Source organism: Cupressus sempervirens, chromosome 8 (assembly GCF_028749045.1).
Source record: "Cupressus sempervirens isolate cs-2001-9-10 chromosome 8, ASM2874904v1, whole genome shotgun sequence".
Taxonomy (NCBI): domain Eukaryota; kingdom Viridiplantae; phylum Streptophyta; class Pinopsida; order Cupressales; family Cupressaceae; genus Cupressus; species Cupressus sempervirens.
The window spans coordinates 25713816-25731504 of record NC_143125.1 but is presented as its reverse complement, the minus strand read 5'-3'; the positions used below and the strand labels follow the sequence as shown (position 1 = coordinate 25731504).

The 17689-nt window shown below is 35.1% G+C and overlaps 1 pseudogene; it reads right to left on the bottom strand.

Annotated features, from left to right (window-relative positions):
- Positions 1 to 1703: 1703 nt before the first annotated feature.
- Positions 1704 to 17470, bottom strand: LOC149541392 (disease resistance protein Roq1-like; annotated as a pseudogene).
- Between the last annotated feature and the right edge of the window lie 219 nt (positions 17471 to 17689).

Below are 17689 nucleotides of genomic sequence, written 5' to 3'. Positions count from 1 at the left end.
CTGATCTTGTGTTCTGCAAACTAGCACCTATAACAGGTGTTAGGGAGGTTCAAGTAAAGCACCTTCTAAGAGAAGGTTTGAGCCCCAATCTGGATTTCCAAAGAATCCTTGAGATCCTTGGAACGATCAACCTCGACGCAAATGCATCACTGTGGGCAAGCATTAAAAAATTTCTCAACCTCCTTGGTGAAAAATTTGCCAAGGGCTTTGGCAATAGACTCAATGAAAGGCCAGCATGGTAGGGGTAAACCTAGGAACTTGACTCACACAGGAACCCTAAGCTTTTTATCATCCTAGACTATGAAGTCTCGGGACCATTTTTGAAAAACAAACAAAGAAGAATGCACAAACCAAGGTCCATTGTTAAAGATCGCATCTACTTGTGACAGGTTAGCGAAGCAAAATAAAAAATAGCCCTTTCATAAGGTTTTGCACAACATCAAGGCAGACTCCATGAGGAGTCCAACTCTTGTTAACCAATTCTTGGAGCATAGCTTCAGGAGGAGTCCTACCCACAAAATAACCTATCAAGGTATGTTGTTCTAACTAGTCACATGCAACATCAAATTCTTGCAAAAGAAGGATAATGTCAAGATTACCTAATGAAAAACCTTCAGGAAAAACTTACGAGGGCATTTGTTCTATGGAAGTGCCATGGTAGTCTGAAGTAGCAGTGTGAACACTAGAAACAACTGGTTCACATCTAGCCGGAGCCGTTATATCCTAGCCCAAAAGCTCCCACAGTAAATGCAGTGTGACAAGTGGTGACTATAGAAAGAAAGCTCAAATGAAGAGCCGTACATAAGAAAACTAAAAGTTTGCATGAAGCAAGAAAACCTAGCAGAGCGAAAATCGGCCTATGGTAGCCCATTTAAGCTTTTGTGGATATATATTTTGAAATATCAATCGATAATGTTATTAACAAAATTTTTTCATTAGCCATTTACACATTTTCCTTTTCCTTTTAGCAAGAGAATGAGAACCATGATGATAGGATTATGGAACTACAATCATTAGTGCTTAGGTACTTTCAATAGTTTTATGAATATGTTTCATAGATCTCATCTTTCAACAAAATCCTAGTAATAATGAGTCAAATCTTCTAAAAACTATTTTAAAATTATATGAAATGTATTGTGGATCTTTTTCAAATTAGAAATGAGGACAAATTTTTAATCCTTTAGATTTTTAATAATTTATAATATCTTAAATAGTTCAATAAATTTGAGGACTAACTTAATAACCTTGTTAATTTTTGAATAATTTAAAATAGAAGATAACTTTATCTTTGACCACAAACATATTAAAATTTAATCATATTAAAATTTAATTTATTTATATATAAAATATTTGATTATATTTAACATTTTTTCAGTTATATTTTATTTATTTTATAAATGATTTATCTATACATTATTGAAATTATCAAAAACTGAAAAAATATTTACATAATAAAATTTAATTATTTTGAAAATTAAGTAAATTTCATTTAACATAATCAAATATATCAATGCTAATTTTAAAATATAAGCAAGCAAGAAAATTGAATTTTAAAAATAAATATTTTCATTATTCAATATTTCATTTACATTAAAAATAAAAATAAAAATGAAGACAATTGATAGCTCCCAGGCTTGTACCTTGCTGGACTGTGTGAATCTGAACCCTCCATAAAAAATATATATAACTTGCGAATTTATCGATCAGCTATCATTGTCATCCTCGCCATAATATTCTTCATCAGATTCATCATCAACGTCAAACCGATCAACTTCATAGTCACGCCATATAGCACCCTCTTCATCATAGCAACCGAAGGGTTCCTCCCACCTATCATGATCTTCACTACTGCCATCTTCTTTTTCTTCATCATATACATGATCTTCACTATGGGCATCATTTTTCTTAAGCCACACATGATCCTCTTTATGGTATTCATAATTTTCACTATTGACCACGCATGGCTGGGCAAACAAGCTTTTCAATACCTACAAGACTTTCCTTTCCTCGCCTTCCTTCACTCCCATGAAGGCGGCCTTCTTTACAGAACAACCGCGCCACATATGGCTTGATGGCATCCATGAGTCATAGTCTGAGACCCTCTCTTCATTAACCACGCACACGTACATCTTCCTCTGCCTGTCCGAAGATGAACCAGAGCTGGAAGGTTCGCTCCTGCTCCCATCGCAAAAGCCGCTCGCTATGCCAGGAGATCCATCTACCATAGCAATAAATATGAATGTACTTACCGAGTGTTGGCTTCTTTGAAACGATCGGATCATCTCCTTTACTTGTTCCTCTACTTCTTTCCACCCGTATCGGCGACCTCCTCTGCTGCAGTCTATCTCATCCACCATGCACAATGTGCCCGGTCCAATTAAATCTGACATGAAAGATGTCAATTTTAAGCCATCTTCTTCTGCAATTTTATCTGACATGGCCGTTCTCCCCATTATAATTGCGAGCTCCCACGGCCATTTCTGAAACCAAAGTGTTCTGCTTGATTAATTATTTTCATATGCAACCGTTTTAAAAATCTTAAAATATTCAGCAAAGAGCAACTAAATAAAAATAAAATAATGGACAAACGAAAGAGCAATACACGTATCTGCGTTGAATACCTGCAACCTCTCAGCACAACTTGTTGGGGAACTATCCACAATAATCATCTCCTTCAACCCTTTGAGTTTTTCAATACCCGGCACCTACTGCTCTAGCTACGGGCATGCATTAATGACAATACTCTGCAGGCATTTTAAAAATTCAATGCCTTGTATATTCTGCAGCCTTGGACAACTCCTGATGAAGACACTCTTCAATGCCTCAATTCTTTCAAATAGATTGTACCCTGCAGCTCACTACATTTGTTAATCCAGATTCTCCTTAGTCCCTTCAACAGTTCAATAGCTGTTATATTCTGCAGCTCTGGACAGTAAGCAATCCAGATCCTCTTCAATCCTTTCAAACTTTCAATAGCAGATATGTCCCGGATGTTCCGACAGTCGCTAATATAGATCCTCTTCAGAAAATTGGCGCGCCCAAAATTTGGCAACTCTGTCACTGCTGGGGAATACTTTGCGCGGAATATTTCAAGTTGCAGCAGATCATTGGCCAATATTTTTCTCAACTTTATACATCTCAACAGCACCAGACATTCCAGTGTGGTTACCCCCGTTAAGTCCACTTCGATTAGATCTTCCAAAGAATAAAGCTTGAGAGATTTAAGGGTGGGGTAAAAGTGTCCATTAACTAAGATCCTCCATGTTTTCAATGCACGACAGAGAGTTATGGCTTCAAGACTTCCCATGCAAAACCAATCATCTGTTGTCTCTCCACTGTTGCTTAAAGAAAATCCCCCTTCTAGCCGAAAGGACAACAACTCTGATGTCTTCAGATTGTTGAGTTCTCTCAAAGATTCTAGCTAGCGATTCCATTCAATATTCGCTTTGAAATCATCAAAGTTCAACTGCAGGTTTTCCAGATTTTTTAACATTCCAAACGAGCTCACCAACTCGTTTAGATCTCTCATAGATTCTTCTCTACTGCATTTCATGATACGAGGCCGAAAGAAGGAACACAGCTCTATCAACTTAAGGGGATCCTGGAATTTATAATCACTTTGTTTCAAACCGTTGGTTTCCAATGATAAACATTTTACAACAACAAGCTAATTTTTTTTTTTTTTTTCTCGCAAAAAGAGGGGTAAAAATTTATTAAGACAGAAAGGAATACAACAAGGAGAGCTCAATAAGGAGTTCAATCCTGAGCAACAAGATCATCAAATTCTTGCACCATCTCAAAGGACAATTGCCTCCTATCTCTAATATTCCAACCCGGATCATGACTAGAAGCCCATTTGGCTAAACAATCAGCAGTTCTATTCCATTCACGAGGAATATACGTGAACCTAATGAACTGAAAAGAGGAAGAGAAGAAAAAAATCTGCTTAACAACAGTGGCCAACTGCCAACTAACATCCTCAAGCTCTTGCGAAGAAAGCATGTTCACTACCACCTGGGAATCAGACTCACAGATAATCTTACTCCATCCCTGCAAGCAACACTGTTCCACAGCATATAAAATAGCTTGAGCTTCCATAAGATTGTTAGTATAATCACCCTTATGAACTGAGAAGAAAAATTTAACATCCCCAGAACTACAACGAGCCACTCCGCCAATACCAGCCGGACCAGGATTCCCACAGGAAGAACCATCAGTGTTAATTTTCAGAACTCCATAGGGAGAAGGAGTCCAGTGCCCATCCCGGTTAACCCGACCCTTCCTCTGATGGTGAAGCTACCTAGACATAGAAGGAAACTTATGAGCTGCTGCCCCATCCTGAAGATGAAAATTGAGGCAATTACAGATAGCAAGATCAACCGGATCCATACCCCCATCAAGCTCACACTTCACAAGAATAGTTTCCTGAGGAGAATGTGATATTTTTCACCAAAGATGCAAAACACCAAGCTGAACATCTTGGAATATGCGACGATTCCTCTCCAACCAGGTATGCCAAAGCATGAAAGATGGGCCAGAAACCCAAGCAACATGGAGAGAAGAAGACTTGGAGGGAGCACTACCCAAGCGGGCCCAAAAATCAGGCAAAGAGGAAGCATGCCGACAAGAGCAACCCCAACAACAAGCTAATTGTTGATGCGTCCAAAATTTAATTTTTTAATGAAGAAAAAGAAAATACCTGGTTATCACTTCGCCACAACCTCCAAGGTGATTCCCCTTCGAGATTCAAAGTGTGCAGATTTTGCAAAGGAATCCATTCTGGAATCCTATGTTCAAGATCAAACCATCGTAATTTAGTTGATGCCCCAGCTGAACTCTCCAGAAAATATCTCATATGAAGATTGCTTTTAGAGTGACGAAAATGACTGTAACATCTGAACCTTTCTCCTTCAGACTGCACAACGATGTTTTGGAACCCCTTGATTTTCCTTATTCCCATCTAAATTTAAATTTCTTTGGATTTAGAAAATATGCACTTTAATCTTAGGGTAATTGTTTAAACACTATATTCAAAACAAACCATTTCTAGATCAGGAAAAACACTTACAAGATCTTCAGGATGCCATAGCCGACGAAGATGGCTCATTTCAGCATCTTCAATCTCTCTCCCCATATCGCGGAGATGATCATGCATTCTTAGAAAAAGTGGTGGCTCATAATTGGCTATCATATCAGGGGAAATGATTCCCGCAATACCATGTGGTGTTGGTGTTGTTTCAACGAAGCACTTGTCCTTGAGGGTTTGAAGTGCATGTTCGGCTCTCCATCTTGAAGCCTTCCATATACTTGTGGCATTGCTCACATCTTCCCCTAAGAAAAAGCATGCTATATCCATAAAGATCTATTTTTCATCCTCATCCAAAGCATCATAGCTTATTTTAAGCGTATCTCTGATGCCCTTGTGTTGTGTTACCTTAAAATGGTCCAATTGTAACTTCCAATAATTCCTATCACTGCCACAAACATGCACCCCCATTACTCTCATTACTTGGAGAGCAAGTGGTAAACCTTTACACAAATTAACAAAACTGTCTACCAAATGTTCAAACCCTCTTTTACAAGATGGTCTATGAAACACATGCCAGCAGAAAAGTAGTCTGCTATGCTCTGGTCTCATTTCTTTAATCTTATGGTGGACTCTCACTCCGGCCTATGTAAGAAGCCTCTCATCACCGGTCATGACAATAACCAAACTATTGGGATTGAGGGCATCCATGTGTACAAGAGCATTTAGCTGCTCCAGAGCATAAATATTGTCTACAACTATAAAGAACCTTAATTCGCGATTCCTTTCAAGATTGTCCTTGATAGCAGAAATCCCATCTTCTATGCTACGAATGGTCTTTCTAAAGGAGGTGGATGGATTGGATCAAAGACAAACACAAATAAAAGATAAGCATTTAATTCAATATGTAAAGTAAAAAGACTTATCACAATGTGTTACAACACTTCATACATAACCAAAATCTATTACAAGTCTTTAGAATGCTACAGCATTCCATCCACTCATGATCCACAATGAGAAACCCAAAATGGGCTCTATTGATTACAAGCTCAATCCATTATATTTATAAGCAAATGCATATTTAATGCTTGTAGAAAAGATTTGACAATATAATCGATGCTGGATAGTGAGGTTGGTGTGTTGGCCGATGCTTGGACGACTGCACATGAAAAATGTGTGGTCTATTTCTCTGTGGCTGTGGACGACTGTTATGGATGGCTATGTGGCTATGGACAGTGGGAGAAATTAATACTAGCAACACTCCCCCTTAATTTCTTCCACTAATGCTACTGTATTTATATTGTTTTCCCTTGTCATAATTACTTTAGGTTTTACGGCTTACCCCTAACCAATGCAATATCAAAGTGGTTTTAAGTTCACCACAATCTTCTCAAACATCACACAAATAGTTTCAAGATAACCATAAACTTTAATATCAAATGGTTTACAAACCAAGCACTCATTGGTTCTAATGACCACGAACCATTACTACAAGGAAACTATCATCACTCTGGGCCCTTCTCTTTTGTACCTACATCAAATTAATTATTGATTCCATATAAAAAGAAATGCATCTACCAAGATACATGGGTACCTAGCCACTGTACTTGCCAGTTCTATAGGAATCTTTTTCACATACATGGTTCATCAATATGTCAAACCAAAAACCTTTAGGGTGTTCGGCACAACCGATAATGCACCCCATACATTCACATAGCCTATTAACAATCATCACTATTTCAATTTTTATCACTTGCTTGGGGGATATCAATGCAACTGACTTCTATTACATGACCAATATCAAGAACAACATATCCTTCACAATTAAACAAACAAATTCTCACTTCCAATCTCAACACTTTTTTCCAATCAACACACACATAGACCTTTGAATCATGACAACCAACTCATCACCAATCCAACCTACTTTCACTTACTACAACCACAACTAACTTCAATAACTATTCAATAACATCAAACACACATACTTCAAACACAGACATAATAAAAAATTTCATGATCAATATCTTCCATGCCATGTGTATGCATTCTCTGGCACTCCTACTTGCATAGAGATGCTCCACATGTTTCTAATCTATGAATAACAGTGTCACACAACGCTAACTCAAACACACTTCAACTTTGACTTCCTTCTTTTCATGGCTTCTCTGTTTCTCATAGCAGTCTCTTGATTTGTTCTTCTCTTTATTCTTGAAAAAGATAACTTAAAATGCCATTGTCTATTGTGCTACGAGGCCACAACACTCTTCACCAATTCTAAACTCATTGACCTCTCCATGATCTCTAAGATCAACTCCCATTAGCTCTAATACCACTTGAAGGAGGTGGATGGAGTGGATCAAAGACAAACAAAAATAAAAGATAAGCATTCAATTCAATATGTAAAATACAAAGACTTATCACAATGTGCTACAACACTTCATACATAACCAAAATCTATTACAAGTCATTAGAATGCTACAGCATTCCATCCAGTCATGATCCACAATGAGAAATCCAAAATGGGCTCTATTGATTACAAGCTCAATCCATTATATTTATAAGAAAATGCATACTTAATGCTTGTAGAAAAGATTTGACAATATAATCAATGCTAGATGGTGAGGTTGGTGTGTTGGCCGGTGCTTGGACAGCTGCACATGGAAAATGTGTGGTCTATTTCTCTGCAGCTATGGATGGCTGTGATAGACGGCTATGTGGCTATGGATGGTGGGAGAAATTAATACTGCCAACACTTTTCTTCCTAAGAAAACATATCTTTGAGAAGCTGACTTTGCATAGAAGTTAGCTCATCTTTGACATGCTTTCCTCGCACATCAAATAGAAAAGTTGATGTACTAAATTCTAAACTTTTGCAATTGAACAAATACTTGGCAAGAGTGGTCTTGCCAGACCCTCCCATTCCATAGATGCCAACTGTTTTGTCTCTCATCTGCCCATTTTTCTGACAATGACTGTAGAAATCTTTCACAGTCTCATTGAATCCCACCTCATACTTTGCAACTTGAAGAGGAAATTTCCATTTTTTCTTCTCCTTAACCATGGCTGAAATGACCTCACTACATAGAACATTTTGATTGTTGGAGATAGGAAGAGAAAAAACAAAATTTGAGGTTGTAAGTAATCTTAGGTTATTTTGTCTATCAAATTTTTAGGATCGAAAACATTTAGTTGAAAAGAGCATAGCCTGGAGGGGAGAGCACAGTACAACAAAACAATATTAAAAAAGGCTTCTCCAAATAAGGATAGAAGAGTTTCAAATTATAGAGGATGTTGAAACCACACCCAAAATCATCCATAAATATGACATATTTGGATCTCAATATATGAATGGGCAAACTTTGAAGAATGAACAAGTTGGCCCAGATTGAAAAACAAGATAAATATGTAGAAAGTGGAAACCCTTTATTATTTGATGTTCCTTTACACAAACAGAATAATGAAGAAAACTTATAAAAGAGACGGCAATAACAGTTATAAACTATTATACAAAAGTGCTGGGACTAAAAGCAAACTATAACAAATAAACTAATACAAAAGAAAACCCAATCTAATATTTAGAGTGTAAGAAACTTGAAGATTAATATTAACATCCCCCCCTTACTTTGAAGGGATTAAACCAAGCATTCCTCTAAACTTTTCAAACTTTTCTCTGCCCAATGCCTTAGTAAAAATGTTTGTTGGCTGATCTGCAGTGGGACAATATTTCAGTTGTATACTACCATCTTTTACATGATGCCAAATCAAATGATACTTCATGTTGACATGCTTGGTGCGAACATGAAATATTGGATTTTTAGCCATTTTGATAATAGGTTGATTGTCAATGAGGAGTGGTTTTGAGGAAACTTGTGGTGTTTGCAAGTCTTCAAGAATCCTTCTAAGCCATAAAATTTCTTGAGTTGCTTCAGATGCTACAATATATTTAGCTTCAAGAGAAGAGATAGCTAGGATTGATTATTTTTTAGATTTCCAAGAAATTGCACCAGACCCAAGGTGCATTAAAAAACCAGTAGTAGATTTACCATCTGTTGAGTCACCTGCATAATCTGAATATGAATATCCAATCAAAGAAAACTCTTTTATTCTAGAGTATTTCAGCCCATAATGTTGAGTGTCTTTCAGATACTAAAGAATTCTTTTAGTAGCTAACCAATGAGCTTGGCAGGGTTGTTGCATAAACCTTGAAAGAAATCCAATAGCAAAAGCAATAGCTAGATGAGTGGTTGTGGCATAGTTCAAACTACCAACAAGTTTCTTATATAAAGTTGCATCAACCAATGCCGAGGAGTCATCTAATGTGATTTTGATATTTTGCTCCATAGGAGTACTAAGTGGTTTGCAATCAATCATGCCAAACTTCTACAAAAGATCACCAATGTATTTTTGTTGGGTAATAAAAATAGAATAAGGTTTGTAAATTATCTCAATACCTAAATAGTAATGAAGATTACCTAAATAAATCATATCAAAACCCTACTTCAATTGTTGTTTCACATCTTGTAGTACTTTCATCACTACCAGTGATAAATAAGTCATCCACATAAACAACAAGATAGATAATAATGTTATCAGTCTTTTTAACGAAAAGTGTTGCATCATCAAACTCAAAATACTAGAAATTCAACTTCAACAGATGCTCTGTAAGTTTTTCATACCAAGCTTGAGGAGCTTGTTTCAAACCATATAAAGATGTTCTTTCCCATTGCTGACATACCCTTCAGGTTGAGTCATATAGATGGTTTCTTTGAGATCACCATTTAAGAATGTAGTTTTGATGTCCATTTGGTGAATTTTCCACCCATTTTGAGTTGCATGACTTGACAAAGCACAGATGGTTATCCATTTTTCTATAGGTGCAAATGTTTCAACAAAATCTATTCCCTCTTTTTGAGAATATCCTTTCGCAACAAGTCGAGCTATACATTTTTCAAGGGTGCCATCTGCTTTATATTTATTTCTAAAAATCCACTTGCAACTAATAGGCTCACAACCAAGTGGTGGATCAATCAACTCTCATGTGCCATTCTTTATTAAGGCATCATACTCATCCTACATAGCCTGCCTCCAAACTTCATTGTTTTTAGCTTCAATATAGGAAGTTGGTTCAAAGTCACTTGCAAGATTAAGTTCGTCAATAGACTCTATATTATCTACAACATTGGATTGAGCTGCTAGCCTTGCATTGTAAGAACTTCTTGTACCTATTTTTCATATTTCATTAGGTCTTAAGTCTTTTAGAGTTTGTTGGAGTTTTTTTTTTTCCACTTATGAGAAGATTTTGGTTGCACAAAAGAAGTTGTAGTAGTTTCCAATGGTTCAGAAATTTCAAGCTCATTGCTTGATGGAGATTCTTCTTGTTCATTCATAGATGGATCAACTTGATTTTGAGGTACAGATGCAACACGTGAATCCATTAAAGGTGAGGCTAAATAAGTTGCCCCCCCCCCAATCAAAATGTATAATCTCACAAGAATTTTCTTTCCAAGGAGAAGATTTTGATACTTCTTCTAGATGTTGACATTCAATATCTTCAACATTTTTAGAAGTTTCACAAAATTCTACATCACATGTAATGATGAGTTTTTTATTAGCGTCATCATACAACCTATAAGCTTTAGAGGATTTAGAATATGCAAGAAAGATGCATTTAAAACTATGATGTTGCAACTTACTTCTTTTGTCTTTAGGAATTAAAGCATAGCAAGTGGACCCAAAAATTCTAAGATGTTGAATAGAAGGAGGATATCTGAACCAAACCTCATATGGAATTTCCCAATGAAGTGCAAATGATGGAGACCTATTATGAAGATAAACTGCAGTTCTTGATGCTTCAGCCCAAAAATACAACTTGATTCCTTTAAAGTATAACATTGGTCTAACCATATTCATGATGGTTCTATTCATTTGTTGAACAACTCCATTTTTTTGAGGAGTACCTGGTACAGTGAGATGATGTTGAATCCCATTTTGACATAGATAATCTTTAAAAATGAGAGAAGTAAATTCTCCACCATTGTCTATTTAGAGAGTACCAATTTTACATTGAGCCTAATTTTCAATCATAGCATAAAATCTTTTAGAAGTTTCAAAAGCTTCTGATTTTTGCTGCAAGAAATAAATCCAAGTCATACGAATATAATCATCAATGAACAACATAAAATACTTAGATCCTCCCATAAAAGTTATTGGTAAAGGTCCACATAAATCTGAATGGATAAGTTGTAATTTTCTCTATGCCCTCCAATTGGATCGAGGTAAAGAATTTCTATGTTGCTTGGCAAGAATGCATGCTTCACACTTTTCAACACATTTAGGAAAAATTGGTAATCCATCAACACCATTCTTTTTCATGATATGAATTTTATCACAACATATATGACCTAATCTTGTATGCCACAACATAGTAGTAGGTAGATTACCTTCCTCTGTAAGATATGCAAAAATTTAAGAAAGAGTAGGAGTGCCATTTAATTTTAATAATCTTCCATCCTCACTTCCACTCAACACAATTTGATTATTATATTGCTTTCTTACAACAACTTGAGCATCTTTTAATAGAATAGAGTAACCTTGTTAGTGAATCAATACGAGAGATAGTAAATTGCATTGTAACCGAGGAATAAATAAAACATCATGAAACACAAAATTTGGAAGATTAAGCAACTTAAATTGAATAGTTCCTTTTCCAACAGGTTTGAGACTTGATTTATTAGCTAAATAAGTTAGACCACAATCACTTTTATTAAATTCTTCAAAGTAATCACGTCTAAATGTCATGTGTTGTGTGGCTCTAGTATCTAAAATCCAAGTATCATACCATAAGGAAGTAGATGCACATTCTAAAACAGTAAGAACATATTGATCACCATCACTATCACAAGCAAATTGAGAAACACCTAAAATTTTATCATCTAAAGGTTTATCATTATTATAAACTTTGGTTTTATCTTTTTACTTAAAAGAGTTTCCTTTAAAACTTTCTATCTTTTGCCAAGAGAGTTTGCATTCATGTGTTTCATGACTACCTTTGCTACCACATCTTTTACAATATAAAAATTGCCTATCATTTTGATTATCAATTTTCTTCCATTGACTTCCACCTTTTCCTCTATCATTATGATCACCTTTTAAAGTTATTTTATTTATAGAATTTTCTTGATAAGCAAGACAAACATTTTCATTTGGATTATCTATTTTCCTTCCAAATGCTTTCTCACACTCTACAAACTTTTCAACCAATAGATCAAAAGTAATGGTTTTTAATTGGTTGCTTGCCTAAAGAGACTCTAGATATGTGGAATGTGTTGGAAGAAGTGCTTTGATAAAAGTTGTGAGATAAATATCAACTTTCCCATCTGCAGCATCAACATCTTGTTTTATAGCTCTAATTTTTGAAGCTAGACTCATAACATCACCATTTTTCAATTCAAGATTGAATAGTTTTAACTGCAATTGAATAAACTCTAACTCTGAGTGAGAATCAAATAAATTTTTCAATTTATCAAGGGCATCCCAGGCAAGTGTGCATCCCTGTATATGTCGATACACTTCTCCATTAACAAAAGCCCTTATCAAAGCTAAAGCTTTTGAATTTTTATATAACCATATTTCTTTTTCTTTAGCATCAGTTGGTTCTATAGGTTGAGTATTTCCATCACATATTTTGAACCATAAATCATTAAAAATAAGTGTATTTTCCACTTTTTTATGCCATTCCATCCAATTATCTTTTCCAAATAATGTTTCCCCAATCAAAGAAACAATAGATTGCATTGTGAATATAGAAAGAAACACAATTTGCACAGATTGTAAATGATTGTTGAAATTTTCTTGCCAAAATTTAGCAATGTAATCAAGTTATGAAAACTTTATCAAAATTAAATCAATTGCAACTAAATCCGCTTTCTTTTATTTTGCTTCTTCAAAAACACTCTAGTCTTCAGATGCTTTGCACACAGATTAATTCCAATGCTCTGATACCACTGTTGGCCTAGATTGAAAAACAAGATAAATATGTAAAAAGTTGAAACCATTTATTATTTGATGTTCCTTTACACAAATAGAATAATAAAGAAAACTTATAAAAGAGACGGAAATAACAGCTATAAATTGTTATACAAAATTGCCAAAACTAAAAACAAACTATAACAAACAAACCAATACAAAAGAAAACCTAATCTAATATTTAGAGTCTAAGAAACCTGAAGATTAATATTAACAGAATAGTCTCTGAGATATATGAATGGGCAAACTTGAAACTTTGAAGGATCCGAATCTGAGATTTTGGGTAGGAGAAATATAAACTTCACATCAACTCAGCCAACAGACCTTCAATGGAAACCTCTAAGTACTCCTATTTCTATGCACTCCTATTTCTCACATATTTAATCTCTAAGCACTCCTATTTCTGTACTCCTAAAAAAAACCTCCCTCTTCACTACCTACAGATTTTATTCCAAACAACTAATGGAAATTTTATACCATATCGTGTACCTTTCTACAAAAAATGCCCCATTAAAGAGTTCAATTTGTTGATTATATTGATAAGGAGTAGCCAAAAAAATAGATGTAAGAGCTTACCTCCCCATGAACTACGAGAACCGTATTCCTATGCAATTATACAACAATGTTATCATATTCTCCATAATTGAATTCCATAATTGAATTCCATGACGATCTGTACATTCAATTAAAACAGTGCAAAACCAATTAAGAATCAGGGCGGAAGTAAATTTCTAGACAAAAAGAAAACACTTGTTCTACTTTCATTCATTCTTTTCACTACATCTCAATTTCAAGATGGGTTGAACTAGTTATTATAAAAAATTATAGAAAATGCATATAATTGGAATCTCGTGACAGTGTTTTAGTCATTGTTCACGCTGAATTCGTAGCCCTTGATCCCTAAAACGTTCTGCAAGCAGTCTTTCCACCGTCGGATGTCTTGATTGGGATATCTGCCTTTCATTTCATGTTTGGAAAATTCATCTGCAACACTTCCCTTTATATGGCAGAAATCTGAAGGGTCAATGTGGTAGAAGAGGGTGTAATAGGCCCAAAGAATGTGAAACTGAAAAAATAAAATGAAAGAGCAAAAATAAAATGCTAAAATTATTAATTCAGATTATTCGGATACACACAGACTTGATACTTTAAAAATGACATTGAAATGATACTGAATAATATACTAGAATGATATGAACAATGATATGAATAATACTTATTCATTACATTGATGTCTGGGCATCTTTATATAGTTTTATTTTCCCTTACAGCAACTACTTATGGGAATAACTAGCACAACTATATACTGAACTAATTTTATTTATCTAATCTAAACACAAACACTAACCTAATTAATGTAATAAACCTAACATTCCCCTCTTATTACATTAATTCAACAATCATTCTCGCTTATTAGAAACTAACATAATTAATGTAATAAGTCCAACATTCCTAACCTGATTAATGTAATAAGTCCAACATTCCCCCCCTTATTACATTAATCCAAAAAAATTGAAAAACCTTCACCAATATTATAAACCTTGATGAAGCTCCTTCACCAAACTTTGAAAGTAGTCTGCAACTTCAGATTGCAAATCCTAATCTTGAAGTTGAGCTCCTTCACCAATCTTTAAAAGTAGTCTGCAACTTTAAATTTCAAATCTTAATCCTAAAGTTGAGCTCCTTCACCAATCTTTGTAAATAGTCTACAAATTTAGATTTCAAATCTTAATCCTAAAGTTGCCCTCATATCCTAACTTCAGATTGCAAATCTTGAAGTTGGCCTCATAAAAATATTGTTTCTACCTCTTTTACACAACGAGACATAGTTCCTCCACAATTTCACATCTCCATGGAGTGTGCTTGATGCCTCCTTTGGTGCTGCACATGAGACGCCTTTCCTCTGAAAGTCCACATCTCCTCCGAGTGTGTCTAACACCTCCTCAAGTGTCGTAGAAACAATTACCACTAATATGTCTGGACGTCTTTCCTCTGAAAGTTGACATCTCCTCTAAGTGTCTCAAATGCCATTGTTGAAATCATGCCCCCTCCTCATTCAATAGAAGGGCAATCATGTAGCTAAGCCCCCTCTTTTCTTCAAGGACACAAATCCATCAATTCCCCTCTTATCTTCAGGGAGGAATTGGCCAAGCCCCAACTTTAAAGGGACACAAATAGTGGCTTCTCATGTAGTAATCATCTCTAAGTGAGAAGTTAGCTTGAGATGATAAAAATCCTCCAACCTCTATTGCCTCCAGCCTCCTATTTACTTATTTGAAATTCTTTAATGCACAAATCTTGTATCAATTTTAGGTGGATTATCACAATCATTAGTATTTGAATGTATTGTGAAATCACAAAAGTTTATCTCACCTTCAACTGCAACAAAGGTTGTATTTTTCTTCAACTTCCCATCAATAAGATCTTTGGCCTACTGAAAAATATTCATTTGTACATGTCCACTTTTCTGAAAGTAAAAACATTTTATTTCTCTTCTACCAGGGACACTAGATTTCTTTCTAGCAAATAAAACACAATCCTTAGTAAAATTATGACTCTTATGAGCTCTATTTCATTCATCAATTAAAAAAGAAATTATAGTTTCTAGGCTAGGATTCATTTTGTTCAAAGTGAAAACAATATGATCAAAGCTTGAAGGCATGCTACTAAGTATGATTTCTTTGGCATCATCATCATCAATTTTAGAGTTCACACCTGCAAGTTGATTAAGAAGTGGACAAAAAGTACTTATATGTTGAACAATGTTATCACCTTCATTCATCTTCAACCTAAACAACTTTTGTTTTATAGACATTTTTGCACTAGAAGCATGTGAACCAAACAAGGTGTTAAGCCCATCCCATATTTCATTTGAAGTCTTTGAAAGATCAATATGGTGCAAATATGCATCTGATAAACCAAGTCCAATCAATGCAGAGGCTCTATGATCTTTGGCTGTCCACTTTGTTATTTCATCTGCATCTTGGGGTTTCTGAACAGTTCCATTAACAATGTCCCATAAATATTTTTCAATCAAAAGTAATTGTAGCTTGATTTTCCATGTGTGAAAGTTAGGCCCTTCAAATTTAGGAACTGTAGATAATTTATCCATTGTTTAGAAAACAATATTGCAAAATAAATAATGTAATTGAAAAACTGAGAAGAAGAATGATCACACCATATTCATGACAATATAACATTGTAATATCTTCATCTCAAACCTCTCTTCAATAAATCCACAAAAGTTAGGGTCCTCTTTATCCAAAATCCATTTGCACTCTTCTTCCCATTGATCAAACCCACTCTGATTCCACTGTAATATGCCCAAAGAATGTGAAACTGGAAAAATAAAATGAAAGAGCAAAAATAAAATGTCGAAATTATTGATTCAGATCATTCGGATACACACAGACTTGATACTTAAAAAATGACATTGAAATGATACTGAATAATATACTAGAATGATATGAATAATACTTATTCATTACATTGATGTCTAGGCATCTTTATATAGTTTTATTTACCCTTACAGCAACTGCTTCCCTTACAACAACTACTTACAGAAATAACTTTCACAACTATATAATGAACTAATTTTATTTATCTAATCTAAACACAAGAACTAACCTAATTAATGTAATAAAGCTAACAGAGGGGAATGATTCTACCCTTGGTTTGAAACATGAGCACTAGCTCAGCTAAGCACTAAGCAGACTCTACATATCTTGGTGATAAGATGGCTATGTGCACTCTAGTAGTGAATATGGAATTCCTTATGGTAGAGGGAAAATAATCTCCCAATTCAGTCTCTTGAGAATCTAGATATGCCAAAATCCTGACTTTAGGGTCCGTTTGGTTCATGGAAGATGACAAGAATTGGCTTTTTCAAAACTCGGATTTGAAAATTTGTGCATTTGTTTCAAAATTTGCAAAAATAGAATTAGCATACGCGACTTCCAATTTTGCCTCAAAACCAAGTTTTCCAAATTTCTAGTAGCAGGCAGGAATTGAAAATCAAAACCTAATTTTGTTTTTTAAGGAGTGTAAAAATAATAGATTGGACTACTTTTTGAAATTTTCCTTCAACTCCAAGCTTACGCACTTCACACGCATCTTCCGAGTGAAACAAATAGTTTCAGTAAAATCGGAAAAATCAGCATGAAGATATGCAAAACCTTGATTTGGCTAAACCAAGGTTTGTAGAAATTCGAGTTATTTAAATTCCATGAACCAAATGGACCCTTTTATAGAATTGTAAAGCTTTCGAACCAAGGTTTTCTTGACGTTTGGGCCTCAATGGTTGATGAATAGATAAAACTATTTTGCAGTCAAGGGGGATGTTATACCACTTTTGTTGTGATCCAAAGGTGAACAGTGTTCATGTTCCCCTCGACCAGAAGTGGAAGCGAAAGCCATTAAAAAGAAAATGATGCTATGATCATATGAGAAAGTGATTAACAATTGAAGAAGGGAAAACAAATCATCATAGGCAAGAGGAGGGCCGAGGGAGCCGATGAGTTAAAAGGCCTCTAGGGGAAAGCAAGCGACTCAGTACTGTGGCAGGGAAAAAATGAGGAGATAAAGGAAGCGTAGAGTGCAAATGCGGTGAAGTCAATGACGGTGTCTCCACATTCT